Here is a 12,500-nt window from a genome sequence, read left to right on the forward strand (position 1 = left end):
GTAACGAGGGGCGCGCGTGTTACAGAGAGATATGCCCAAACGCATGAAAGTGTACGCAGGTGTCCTAAGGCAGTTTTTTTTTTTTCCTCATTTTGATGTCGCCCCGGCTGACGTGGTTTTCGTTTTTCCGTGCCGCCCCGGCTGACGCGGTTTTCGTTTTTCCGTGCCGCCCCGGCTGACGCAGTTTTTGCGCCGCCCCGGCTGACGCGGTTTTCGCGCCGCCCCGGCTGACGCGGTTCCGACTTTGCACTTTTTGGCTCACCCCGGCTGGCGGCCCACTCACTCGATCGCCAGGTCTGTTTGCCCCGGTGGTTCCACCGCCAGGCTTAAGCGCGAACTTTTTTTGTTTGTTTTCTTTTGATTAAGCGCAAGCTTTTTTCTTTGTTTTCTTTTGATTAAGCGCGGGCTTTTTTCTTTGTTTTTTTTGCATTCGCCCCGGCAGACGCGGTTTTTGCGCCGCCCCGGCTGACGCGGTTTTTGCCGCCCCGGCTGACGCAGTTCGGACTTAGCACTTTTCGGCTGTGCCTGGCTGGCGGCCCACTCACTCGATCGCCATGTCTGTTTGCCACAGTTTTCCCGGTGGTGCCGCACCCGGGCTCGCCCCGGCTGACGCGGTTTCGTGCCGCCCCGGCAGACGCGGTTTTCGCGCCGCCCCGGCTGACGCGGTTTCGTGCCGCCCCGGCAGACGCGGTTTTTTGCCGCCCCGGCTGACGCAGTTCGGACTTGGCACTTTTTGGCTGAGCCTTGCTGGCGGCCCACTCACTCGATCGCCATGTCTGTTTGCCACAGTTTTCCCGGTGGTGCCGCACCCGGGCTCGCCCCGGCAGACGCGTTTTTTTTTTCTTTCGCCCCGGCTGACGCAGTTTTCGCGCCGCCCCGGCAGACGCGGTTTTCGCGCCGCCCCGGCAGACGCGGTTTTTTGCGCCGCCCCGGCTGACGCAGTTCGGACTTGGCACTTTTTGGCTGAGCCTGGCTGGCGGCCCACTCACTCGATCGCCATGTCTGTTTGCCACAGTTTTCCCGGTGGTGCCGCACCCGGGCTCGCCCCGGCTGACGCAGTTTTCGCGCCGCCCCGGCTGACGCGGTTTCGTGCCGCCCCGGCAGACGCGGTTTTTTGCGCCGCCCCGGCTGACGCGGTTTTTTGCCGCCCCGGCTGACGCAGTTCGGACTTGGCACTTTTCGGCTGTGCCTGGCTGGCGGCCCACTCACTCGATCGCCATGTCTGTTTGCCACAGTTTTCCCGGTGGTGCCGCACCCGGGCTCGCCCCGGCAGACGCGTTTTTTTTTTCTTTCGCCCCGGCTGACGCAGTTTTCGCGCCGCCCCGGCTGACGCGGTTTCGTGCCGCCCCGGCAGACGCGGTTTTTTGCGCCGCCCCGGCTGACGCGGTTTTTGCCGCCCCGGCTGACGCAGTTCGGACTTAGCACTTTTTGGCTGAGCCTGGCTGGTGGCCCACTCACTCGATCGCCATGTCTGTTAGCCACAGTTTTCCCGGTGGTGCCGCACCCGGGCTCGCCCCGGCTGACGCAGTTTTCGCGGCGCCCCGGCTGACGCGGTTTCGTGCCGCCCCGGCAGACGCGGTTTTCGCGCCGCCCCGGCTGACGCGGTTTTTGCCGCCCCGGCTGACGCAGTTCGGACTTAGCACTTTTCGGCTGTGCCTGGCTGGCGGCCCACTCACTCGATCGCCATGTCTGTTTGCCACAGTTTTCCCGGTGGTGCCGCACCCGGGCTCGCCCCGGCTGACGCAGTTTTCGCGCCGCCCCGGCTGACGCGGTTTCGTGCCGCCCCGGCAGACGCGGTTTTCGCGCCGCCCCGGCTGACGCGGTTTCGTGCCGCCCCGGCAGACGCGGTTTTTTGCCGCCCCAGCTGACGCAGTTCGGACTTAGCACTTTTTGGCTGAGCCTTGCTGGCGGCCCACTCACTCGATCGCCATGTCTGTTTGCCACAGTTTTCCCGGTGGTGCCGCACCCGGGCTCGCCCCGGCAGACGCGTTTTTTTTTTCTTTCGCCCCGGCTGACGCAGTTTTCGCGCCGCCCCGGCAGACGCGGTTTTCGCGCCGCCCCGGCAGACGCGGTTTTTTGCGCCGCCCCGGCTGACGCGGTTTTTTGCCGCCCCGGCTGACGCAGTTCGGACTTGGCACTTTTTGGCTGAGCCTGGCTGGCGGCCCACTCACTCGATCGCCATGTCTGTTTGCCACAGTTTTCCCGGTGGTGCCGCACCCGGGCTCGCCCCGGCTGACGCAGTTTTCGCGCCGCCCCGGCTGACGCGGTTTCGTGCCGCCCCGGCAGACGCGGTTTTTTGCGCCGCCCCGGCTGACGCGGTTTTTTGCCGCCCCGGCTGACACGGTTCGGACTTTGCACTTTTCGGCTGTGCCTGGCTGGCGGCCCACTCACTCGATCGCCATGTCTGTTTGCCACAGTTTTCCCGGTGGTGCCGCACCCGGGCTCGCCCCGGCAGACGCGTTTTTTTTTTTTTTTCTTTCGCCCCGGCTGACGCAGTTTTCGCGCCGCCCCGGCTGACGCGGTTTCGTGCCGCCCCGGCAGACGCGGTTTTTTGCGCCGCCCCGGCTGACGTGGTTTTTGCCGCCCCGGCTGACGCAGTTCGGACTTTGCACTTTTTGGCTGAGCCTGGCTGGCGGCCCACTCACTCGATCGCCATGTCTGTTTGCCACAGTTTTCCCGGTGGTGCCGCACCCGGGCTCGCCCCGGCAGACGCGTTTTTTTTTTTCCTTCGCCCCGGCAGACGTGGTTCCCCCCCCCCCTCCGTCTTTCTTTTTGTTTTTTTTTTCGCCGCGGCTGAAGTGGATTTTTCGGTGCCTCGACGCCCCGGTAGTCGCGGTTTTTCCGTTTCCGCACGGCCCCGGCTGACGCTGCTCGGTCACAGTCGCCTTTTGTGGTGATTGCAGACTTCTTGAGCGCGGGTGTTTTTTTTTTTGTTGTTGTTGTTGTTTTATTACGCATTCGCTCCAGCAGACGCTGTTTAGACTTTTTGTTTCCTCTTTTATCCTGCGACGAGGTGACGAGGTTTATTCGGTGCCCCGCCGCCCCGGCTGAAGTGATTTTTCCTGTCCCGTGCCGCCCCGGCTGACGCGGTTGGGACTTCGCGTTTGTTCGGCCGCCACGGGTTTTGGCGCACTCGCTCGGTTGCTTGTTGTTGCCACTTGTTGCGAACCCAGGTTTCTTGAGCGAGCGCGGGCGTTTTTTCTTCCTTTCTTTCTTTGTTCTATGTGTTAGCGAATCGGCCTTTAATATCACACGAGGACTCACAACCAACAATTTTCAGTTTGAAGTGTAAAAAATCTGCAGGTGTTGACGTAACTGACTTGCCCCGTACCCTTGAGTACATCCATGAAGTTCTCGTAGTACTACTAAATCGCATTATTCCAAGTGGAGAAATTCCCATAAACTTGCAAACCTCTACACGAAAATCGGTGCGCGTGATAAAGTTGAAAATTATCGTCCGATATCAAATGTGCCTTCTATAACACAAATTCTAGGAAAAAAAAAAAAAACACTTGTTCGCCGTTTTCTGCGCCGTGACTGGCAGCACTCCGGCGAAGCGAAACGGGGTCGATTCGAGCACGATATCGGCGTCTTTCGACGTGCTCGCCGGCGACCGTCGCACGAGTACGTCGCACGAGCGCGTCTGCCGGGGCGCCGTTTGCGAAGCCGACGCAAAAGTGGGAACCGCCGCTCGGATGATCGCCGCTTTCGGCAGAGTGAGTGTTGGCACTCCGGGGAAGCGAAACAGCGTGAATGCGCCCACGAAATCGGCGTATTTTGAAGTGCCCGCCGGCGACCGTCGCACGAGTACGGTAAACCGCGTCAGCCGGGGCGTAGTTCGGGACGCCGACGAAAAAGTGGGAAGCGCAACTCGGATCTTCGCCGTTTTTGCAGGAGTGAGTGGCGGCCCTCCTGCGAGACCAAGAAGCATCGATTCGTGCACGAATTCGGCGCCTTTCGACGTGATCGCCGGCGACCGTCGCTCGAGTAGGGCAAACCGCGTCTGCCGGGGCGGGCTTCGGGACGCCGATGCGAAAGTGGGAAACGCTGCTCGGATGTTCGCCGTTTTTGGCCGAGTGAGTGCTGGCACACGGGCGAAGCCAAACGGGGCCGATTACGGCACGATATCGGCGTCTTTCGACGTGCCCGCCGGCGACCGTCGCACGAGTACGGTAAACCGCGTCAGCCCGGGCGGAGTTCGGGACGCCGATGCGAAAGTGGAGAACGCCGCTCGGATCTTCGCCGTTTTTGGAGGAGTGAGTGGCGGCACTCCGGAGAAGCCAAGGAGCGCCAATTAGCGCACGATATCGGCGTCTTTCGACGCGCTCGCCGGCGACCGTCGCACGAGTAGGGCAAACCGCGTCTGCCGGGGCGGGGTTTACGACGCCGACGCAAAAGTGGGAACCGCCGCTCGGATGTTGGCCGTTTTTGGCAGAGTGAGTGCTGGCACTCCGGCGACGCGAAAGAGCGCGAATGCGCCCACGAAAGTGGCGTATTTGGACGTGCGTGACGGCGACCGCTGCAGGAGTACGAAAAACCACGTCAGCCGGGGCGAGCGACACACGGCGGTCTGGGTGCTTATCGCTGCTATTATAGGGGCACCCCGGCAGACGCAGAAAAAAAAAAAAAAATTTTCGACCTTCTTTTTTGCTGGTCGAGCTCGGGTAACCCAGGTCGCAATGGGAGCCGCGCACGAAAGCGGCGTCGCGAGACGCGTTCGCGGTCGCTAGTCGCACGAGCTCGGCAACCGCGTCAGCCGGCGCGGAGTTCGGGATGCCGACGGCTAAGTGGGTACCGCTGCTCGGATGTTCGCCGTTTTTGGCCGAGTGAGTGCTGGCACTCCGGTGAAGCCAAGGAGCGCCAATTCGTGCACGATATCGGCGTCTTTCGACGTGCCCGCCGGCCACCGCCGCACGAGTACGGCAAACCGCGTCTGCCGGGGCGGGGTTCGCGACGCGTACGCAATAGTGGGAACCGTCGCTCGGATGTTCGTCGTCTTTGGCCGAGCGAGTGCTGGCACTCCGGCGAAGCGAAACGGGGCCGATTCGGGCACGATATCGGCGTATTTCGACGTGCTCGCCGGCGACCGTCGCACGAGTACGGCAAAGCGCGTCTGCCGGGGCGAGGTTTGCGACGCCGACGAAAAAGTGGGAAGCGCCGCTCGGATCTTCGCCGTTTTTGCAGGAGTGAGTGGCGGCCCTCCTGCGAGACCAAGAAGCATCGACTCGCGCACGATATCGGTGTCTTTCGACGTGCCCGCCGGCCACCGCCGCACGAGTACGGCAAACCGCGTATGCCGGGGCGGGGTTGGCGACGCCGACGCAAAAGTGGGAACCGCCACTAGGATGTTCGCCGTTTTTGGCAGAGTGAGTGCTGGCACTCCGGCGAAGCGAAAGAGCGCGAATGCGCCCACGAAAGTGGCGTGTTTGGACGTGCTTGACGACGACCACCGCAGGAAAACGAAAAACCACGTCAGCCGGGGCGAGCGACCCATGGCGGTCTGGGTGCTTATCGCTGCTATTATAGGGGCACCCCGGCAGACGCAAAAAAAAAAAAAAAATTTTTTTCGACATTCTTTTTTGCTCGTCGACCTCGGGTGACCCAGGTCGCAGTGGGAGCCGCGCACGAAAGCGGCGTCGCGAGACGGCTTCGCGGTCGCTAGTCGCACGAGCTCGGCAACCGCGTCTGCCGGGGCGGAGTTCGGGACGCCGACGGCTAAGTGGGAACCGCCGCTCGGATGTTCGCCGTTTGTGGCCGAGTGAGTGCTGGCACTCCGGCGAAGCCAAACGGGGCCGATTCCGGCACGATATCGGCGTCTTTCTACGTGCTCGCCGGCGACCGTCGCACGAGTACGGCAAAGTGCGTCTGCCGGGGCGGGGTTTGCGACGCGTACGCAATAGTGAGAACCGTCGCTCGGATGTTCGTCGTCTTTCGCCGAGCCAGTGCTGGCAATCCGGCGAAGCCGAACGGAGCCGATTCGGGCACGATATCGGCGTCTTTCCACGTGCTCGCCGGCGACCGTCGCACGAGTACGGTAAACCGCGTCAGCCGGGGCGGAGTTCGGGACGCCGATGCGAAAGTGGGAAGCGCCGCTCGGATCTTCGCCGTTTTTGGAGGAGTCAGTGGCGGCACTCCGGTGAAGCCAAGGTGCGCCAATTCGCGCACGATATCGGCGTCTTTCGACGTGCCCGCCGGCCACCGTCGCACGAGTACGGCAAACCTCGTCTGCCGGGGCGGGGTTTGCGACGCCGACGCAAAAGTGGGAACCGCCGCTCGGATGTTCGCCGTTTTTGGCAGAGTGAGTGCTGGCACTCCGGCGAAGCGAAAGAGCGCGAATGCGCCCACGAAAGTGGCGTGTTTGGACGTGCTTGACGACGACCACCGCAGGAAAACGAAAAACCACGTCAGCCGGGGCGAGCGACCCATGGCGGTCTGGGTGCTTATCGCTGCTATTATAGGGGCACCCCGGCAGACGCAAAAAAAAAAAAAAATTTTTTTCGACATTCTTTTTTGCTCGTCGACCTCGGGTGACCCAGGTCGCAGTGGGAGCCGCGCACGAAAGCGGCGTCGCGAGACGGCTTCGCGGTCGCTAGTCGCACGAGCTCGGCAACCGCGTCTGCCGGGGCGGAGTTCGGGACGCCGACGGCTAAGTGGGAACCGCCGCTCGGATGTTCGCCGTTTGTGGCCGAGTGAGTGCTGGCACTCCGGCGAAGCCAAACGGGGCCGATTCCGGCACGATATCGGCGTCTTTCTACGTGCTCGCCGGCGACCGTCGCACGAGTACGGCAAAGTGCGTCTGCCGGGGCGGGGTTTGCGACGCGTACGCAATAGTGAGAACCGTCGCTCGGATGTTCGTCGTCTTTCGCCGAGCCAGTGCTGGCACTCCGGCGAAGCCGAACGGAGCCGATTCGGGCACGATATCGGCGTCTTTCCACGTGCTCGCCGGCGACCGTCGCACGAGTACGGTAAACCGCGTCAGCCGGGGCGGAGTTCGGGACGCCGATGCGAAAGTGGGAAGCGCCGCTCGGATCTTCGCCGTTTTTGGAGGAGTCAGTGGCGGCACTCCGGTGAAGCCAAGGTGCGCCAATTCGCGCACGATATCGGCGTCTTTCGACGTGCCCGCCGGCCACCGTCGCACGAGTACGGCAAACCTCGTCTGCCGGGGCGGGGTTTGCGACGCCGACGCAAAAGTGGGAACCGCCGCTCGGATGTTCGCCGTTTTTGGCAGAGTGAGTGCTGGCACTCCGGCGAAGCGAAAGAGCGTGAATGCGCCCACGAAAGTAGCGTATTTGGACGTGCTTGACGGCGACCGCCGCAGGAGTACGAAAAACCACGTCAGCCGGGGCGAGCGACCCACGGCGGTCTGGGTGCTTATCGCTGCTATTATAGGGGCACCCCGGCAGACGCAGAAAGAAAAAAAAAAATGGGGACATGGCGTGCGTCACCGTGCGGCTTCGCAGCGTTGCCGAAGTCGCCGAGCCCTTCGACTGAGCCGAACGGCGGACAGGGAACGTTGGTCGGCCGTTCTAACCTGTCGGTGCCACGCCGAGACGTCGTTAAGGAAAACCGCGTCGTGGGCCTCTACGACGCCGTCGAGTCGTTGTACGTTTGGTGTCCAGCGTGTCGGCGGCGAGTAGCGGACACGTCGTTCACGACTTCGGTCTTTCGCAGTCGACGCGAACTTGCGGAGAGTCGTGGTGCCTCACGTTTTCGGCAGAAACCGCGGCGGAATTTTCCCGTGCGTGCGCGCACGACCTCGGTGCTGTGCCGTCAGCGTAGTGTTGCACAAACTCGTGGCCTACCCAAGGTGCGGTACGTTTGCGGCCGTATCCTCGGTGGGAATTTCGTGAGTAGGGTCGCAAATTCTACGACCTCGGCGGGTTTGAGAGCGACGTAGACTTGTGGCACGCTCAACATGCCACACGTTTCGGGGCACACCCGCGGTGAAATTTTCTCGAGTACGCTCGTATTAGGGCCCAAGGAGGTCTGGGTACTTATCGCTGCTATTATGTGGGGGTTCTCGTGAGCGGCGTACGCGAAAGCGACCGGGTGTCTGATATGCGGCGGGCTTCGGCCTCGTCAAGCGTGTCCTCGGGTCTGCTCCAGGGGAATCCACGGCAGTCGTCTGCAGCCTCATCCGCTTGATGCGTTAGGGGCTGGTTGTCGGACGGTGCCGTTTTACCACGATATCGAGGTGTGTTCCGTGTCGTCCTCGGGCGATTCAGATGCGAAAGCGCCGAAGACGCGGGCGTGACCCGTCGTCTGGCGGCTTTGCAGTCTCGGCTCCGTTGCTAGTTCCGGCCGGTCCACCGACAGTGCAGCGGGCTTGGGCAACCCGCACGGCGCGACCGAGTCGATGCAACGAAAAAGAGCGAGCATGAACGTGCTTCTTGCCGCACGGCTCCCACTCGTCTTTCGGGAAGGTTGTGCCGTAGCGAGCTCGAACGCCGTCATCTCGGAGTGCAAAATAAGCGTGTTGGGGCGCCTGAAGGTGGCCTCCGCCGCACACAGACTGCGTCCGGCCCGCCGAGGGCGAGGACGGACGCGCAGTCGAACGATTACCTGGTTGATCCTGCCAGTAATCATATGCTTGTCTCAAAGATTAAGCCATGCATGTCTAAGTACATGCCGAAATAAGGCGAAACCGCGAATGGCTCATTAAATCAGTTATGGTTCCTTAGATCGTTTCTTCCTACTTGGATAACTGTGGCAATTCTAGAGCTAATACATGCAGTGAGCCTGGAGCCCTTTGGGTAACGGGTGCTTTTATTAGACCAAGATCGATCGGGTTTCGGCCCGTATTGTGTGGTGACTCTGGATAACTTTGTGCTGATCGCATGGCCACGAGCCGGCGACGTTTCTTTCAAGTGTCTGCCTTATCAACTTTCGATGGTAGGTTACTTGCTTACCATGGTTGTTACGGGTAACGGAGAATCAGGGTTCGATTCCGGAGAGGGAGCCTGAGAAACGGCTACCACATCCAAGGAAGGCAGCAGGCGCGCAAATTACCCACTCCCGGCACGGGGAGGTAGTGACGAAAAATAACAATACGGGACTCTTTTGAGGCCCCGTAATTGAAATGAGTACACTCTAAATCCTTTAACGAGGATCAATTGGAGGGCAAGTCTGGTGCCAGCAGCCGCGGTAATTCCAGCTCCAATAGCGTATACTAAAGCTGCTGCGGTTAAAAAGCTCGTAGTTGGATCTCAGTTCCAGACGAGTAGTGCATCTACCCGATGCGACGGCTCGGACTGAACATCATGCCGGTTCTTTCTTGGTGCACTTCATTGTGTGCCTCGAGATGGCCGGTGCTTTTACTTTGAAAAAATTAGAGTGCTCAACGCAGGCGAGTCGCCTGAATAAACTTGCATGGAATAATAGAACAAGACCTCGTTTCTGTTCTGTTGGTTTTTGGAATACGAGGTAATGATTAAGAGGGACGGACGGGGGCATTCGTATTGCGGCGCTAGAGGTGAAATTCTTGGACCGTCGCAAGACGAACTACTGCGAAAGCATTTGCCAAGAATGTTTTCATTGATCAAGAACGAAAGTCAGAGGTTCGAAGGCGATCAGATACCGCCCTAGTTCTGACCATAAACGATGCCAACCAGCGATCCGCCTGAGTTACTCAAATGACTCGGCGGGCAGCTTCCGGGAAACCAAAGTATTTGGGTTCCGGGGGAAGTATGGTTGCAAAGCTGAAACTTAAAGGAATTGACGGAAGGGCACCACCAGGAGTGGAGCCTGCGGCTTAATTTGACTCAACACGGGAAAACTTACCCGGCCCGGACACTGGGAGGATTGACAGATTGAGAGCTCTTTCTTGATTCGGTGGATGGTGGTGCATGGCCGTTCTTAGTTGGTGGAGCGATTTGTCTGGTTAATTCCGATAACGAACGAGACTCTAGCCTATTAAATAGGTGCGGGGTTCCCAGCACCTTACAACCTTCTTAGAGGGACAAGCGGCTCCTAGCCGCACGAAACAGAGCAATAACAGGTCTGTGATGCCCTTAGATGTCCGGGGCCGCACGCGCGCTACACTGAAGGAAGCAGCGTGTCTTTATCCCTGTCTGAAAAGACTGGGTAACCCGTGGAACTTCTTTCGTGATTGGGATAGGGGCTTGCAATTGTTCCCCTTGAACGAGGAATTCCCAGTAAGCGCGAGTCATAAGCTCGCGTTGATTACGTCCCTGCCCTTTGTACACACCGCCCGTCGCTACTACCGATTGAATGATTTAGTGAGGTCTTCGGACCGATGTCCGGCGCGGCCTTTCGGTTGCGCCGGTCTGTTGGAAAGATGACCAAACTTGATCATTTAGAGGAAGTAAAAGTCGTAACAAGGTTTCCGTAGGTGAACCTGCGGAAGGATCATTAACGGATTGTGAAGGGTGAGCGCCTCAGCTGCGTCTGCGCCCGACACTTTCTGCCGCTGACCCCGTTTGGACGCGGGGTCGGCTTTTCCCCACGGGGCTGCCTGAATGTGGAGCGGCACCCCGTGACAAATTGTTGCGCCCAGCGGACGCCAACACCGCGACCTTGGACGGTCGGCCAGGTGGCGGACGCGGGTACAAACGGCGCAACGCACTCATAGGTCGGCTTTCGACCCGCCACTGCACCGTGGCTCGAAGCGCTCGAAATGCGCGACCCGACCGCGCTGCGGGACCGCCTAGTACTGTAAACAGGAGCGGCGGAGCGCGAACGGCGAGTCGTGGTTACGTCGGTAGAAGGCGAGGCTGCGCGTTCCCGAAACGCCAGCCGAGTGCCCTCCCGACCGTTCGAGCGTGCAAGAACGAGACCCGACAATCGCGCGGCGACTGCCAAGTACGAGAGGAACGGCACAAGCGTCGGCGGTCGGTCAAGGAACTGGCGATGTGACGGGTCCGCTGTGCACCAGTGCATACCGTCCCGCCGTCCGCGGCAAGCGCCTCCGCGTCCTCGGGTGACGGAGGCTGCCGGTCGGTTCTTGCAGGCGAGGGATCTCGCTGGCACCGGTTCGCGTTGACGCGCGGCCGGTCATGGCACGGCGATGCGACGGCCGAGGTGCGCAGTACTCGATGGAGGAACCGCACGCTCCGATGACCGTCCCGCCCTCCGCGGCGTATGCGTACCGACCGTAATGGTTGCAGCAGCGCCGGCCGGCTTTTGAATTCGCCACACGAAACACGGTGCGAGATCGCGGTTAGGGGAGCGTCGACGTTGCCAGGCGTTTTGCTTGCTGCCGAGGGAAAGGCGGCACGGCCACGTCGCGCTCGTCGCGATTAGCGGGTCTGCGCGCTTTGGGAAGGTGCCGCAACGACTTGCCGAAAGAGGAAGCACGGAAGAACGAGGGACTTGGACGTCCCGACAATTGAACGCACTTGCGGCCAGGCCCTTGCTGGCTTCGTTCTTCCGCCTCGAGTAGGCTCGTACGCGGCTCCGGCGCCGAAAGTGGTCCTTGGCACCGACTTCGGTGGACGTGGGAAGTGCCGCGCAAGTACGGCGCGCCTGGCTCCACCTGTTGGCTAAAGTAGGCAGCCGGATCGGCATTTTGGTGTGCGGTGGCAAACCGTGGATGCGAAAAAAGCTTGTGCGATTTCGTGGAACAAAAAGCGGGGGTCCCCCTTTTTATGCGGAGGAGACCGACCCGCCCGCCGTGGTGAACCGCGACGCCACGGTAAAAACGGGAGAGGCTTGTCGATGGGACCGTGCATCCCGCGCTCCACGGAGGCCGGGAGGCGGCCGCCCGAGGAAATGTGTAGCCGTCGAGGCCCGCATCTGCGTGCACTCTTATCCAAATGGGTGTACCGCAGGCATTTTCTGGTTAGGCGGGCCAATGAGAGCGAGCACACAACGATACCTACGGGTCCGGCTTGGAGAACCGGCTTCGACGCCTCCCGAGTATTTATAGAGGGGTGGACCACGAAAGCACTCGCAAGTAGCGGAAGCGAAACGCCGTCCGAAACACACCGTTTGCTCGATTTGCGGCAGCCGAAAAAGGCGCGGCAGAGTTTTGGAGTCCAAGCGTGCGCTGAAAAGCGCCCTTCTTGGCCACTGTTTGGCCGAGTGCCAGAAACGTTTGGTTTTGACTGTACGGAATTGAACAAACACTTTTTCACGACTCTAAGCGGTGGATCACTCGGTTCTCGGGTCGATGAAGAACGCAGCCAGCTGCGAGACTTGGTGTGAATTGCAGGACACACTGAGCACTGATTCTTTGAACGCACATTGCGGCCTTGGGTCTTCCCTTGGCTTCGTCTGTCTGAGGGTCGGATCACATATCAAGAGAGCCTTCGGCGCACAAGGGAACGTGAGCCGTCGACTCGTTTTGACCGCGTCGGCAACACGGACAGCACGCTGAACACCTCACAGCGAGCGCCAACAGCGGCCACTCAAGGGCGAGACGGTGGCGACCGTCGTGCCAGAGCCCAACCGAAACGGGGGCGACCGACTGCATTGAGGATGTGGCACCTCGTTGAGACCGCCGCAGGACTTCGAGTCGGAAGGAAGCCTGCAGGGAAAGT

The 12,500-nt window shown here is 60.6% G+C and overlaps 1 long non-coding RNA gene and 2 other non-coding genes across 3 annotated transcripts in view; all 3 read left to right on the top strand.

Moving 5' to 3' along the window:
* The first annotated feature begins 8,559 nt into the window (after positions 1–8,559).
* Positions 8,560–10,374, top strand: LOC142795342 (small subunit ribosomal RNA). Its single transcript, XR_012892959.1, has one exon. It is a non-coding gene; the product is annotated as a small subunit ribosomal RNA (ribosomal RNA).
* Positions 10,375–10,823: 449 nt separating this feature from the next.
* LOC142795335 (uncharacterized) overlaps positions 10,824–12,500 on the top strand; it is an 8,654-nt gene continuing 6,977 nt past the window's right edge. The window contains exon 1 of the long non-coding RNA XR_012892953.1: positions 10,824–11,040. This is a non-coding gene — a long non-coding RNA (uncharacterized LOC142795335). The remainder of the gene's footprint in view (positions 11,041–12,500) is intronic.
* On the top strand, positions 12,096–12,248 carry LOC142795339 (5.8S ribosomal RNA). The gene has a single exon (XR_012892957.1). It is a non-coding gene; the product is annotated as a 5.8S ribosomal RNA (ribosomal RNA).

The sequence above is a fragment of the Rhipicephalus microplus genome, unplaced genomic scaffold (genome assembly GCF_043290135.1).
Source record: "Rhipicephalus microplus isolate Deutch F79 unplaced genomic scaffold, USDA_Rmic scaffold_627, whole genome shotgun sequence".
NCBI lineage: Eukaryota > Metazoa > Arthropoda > Arachnida > Ixodida > Ixodidae > Rhipicephalus > Rhipicephalus microplus.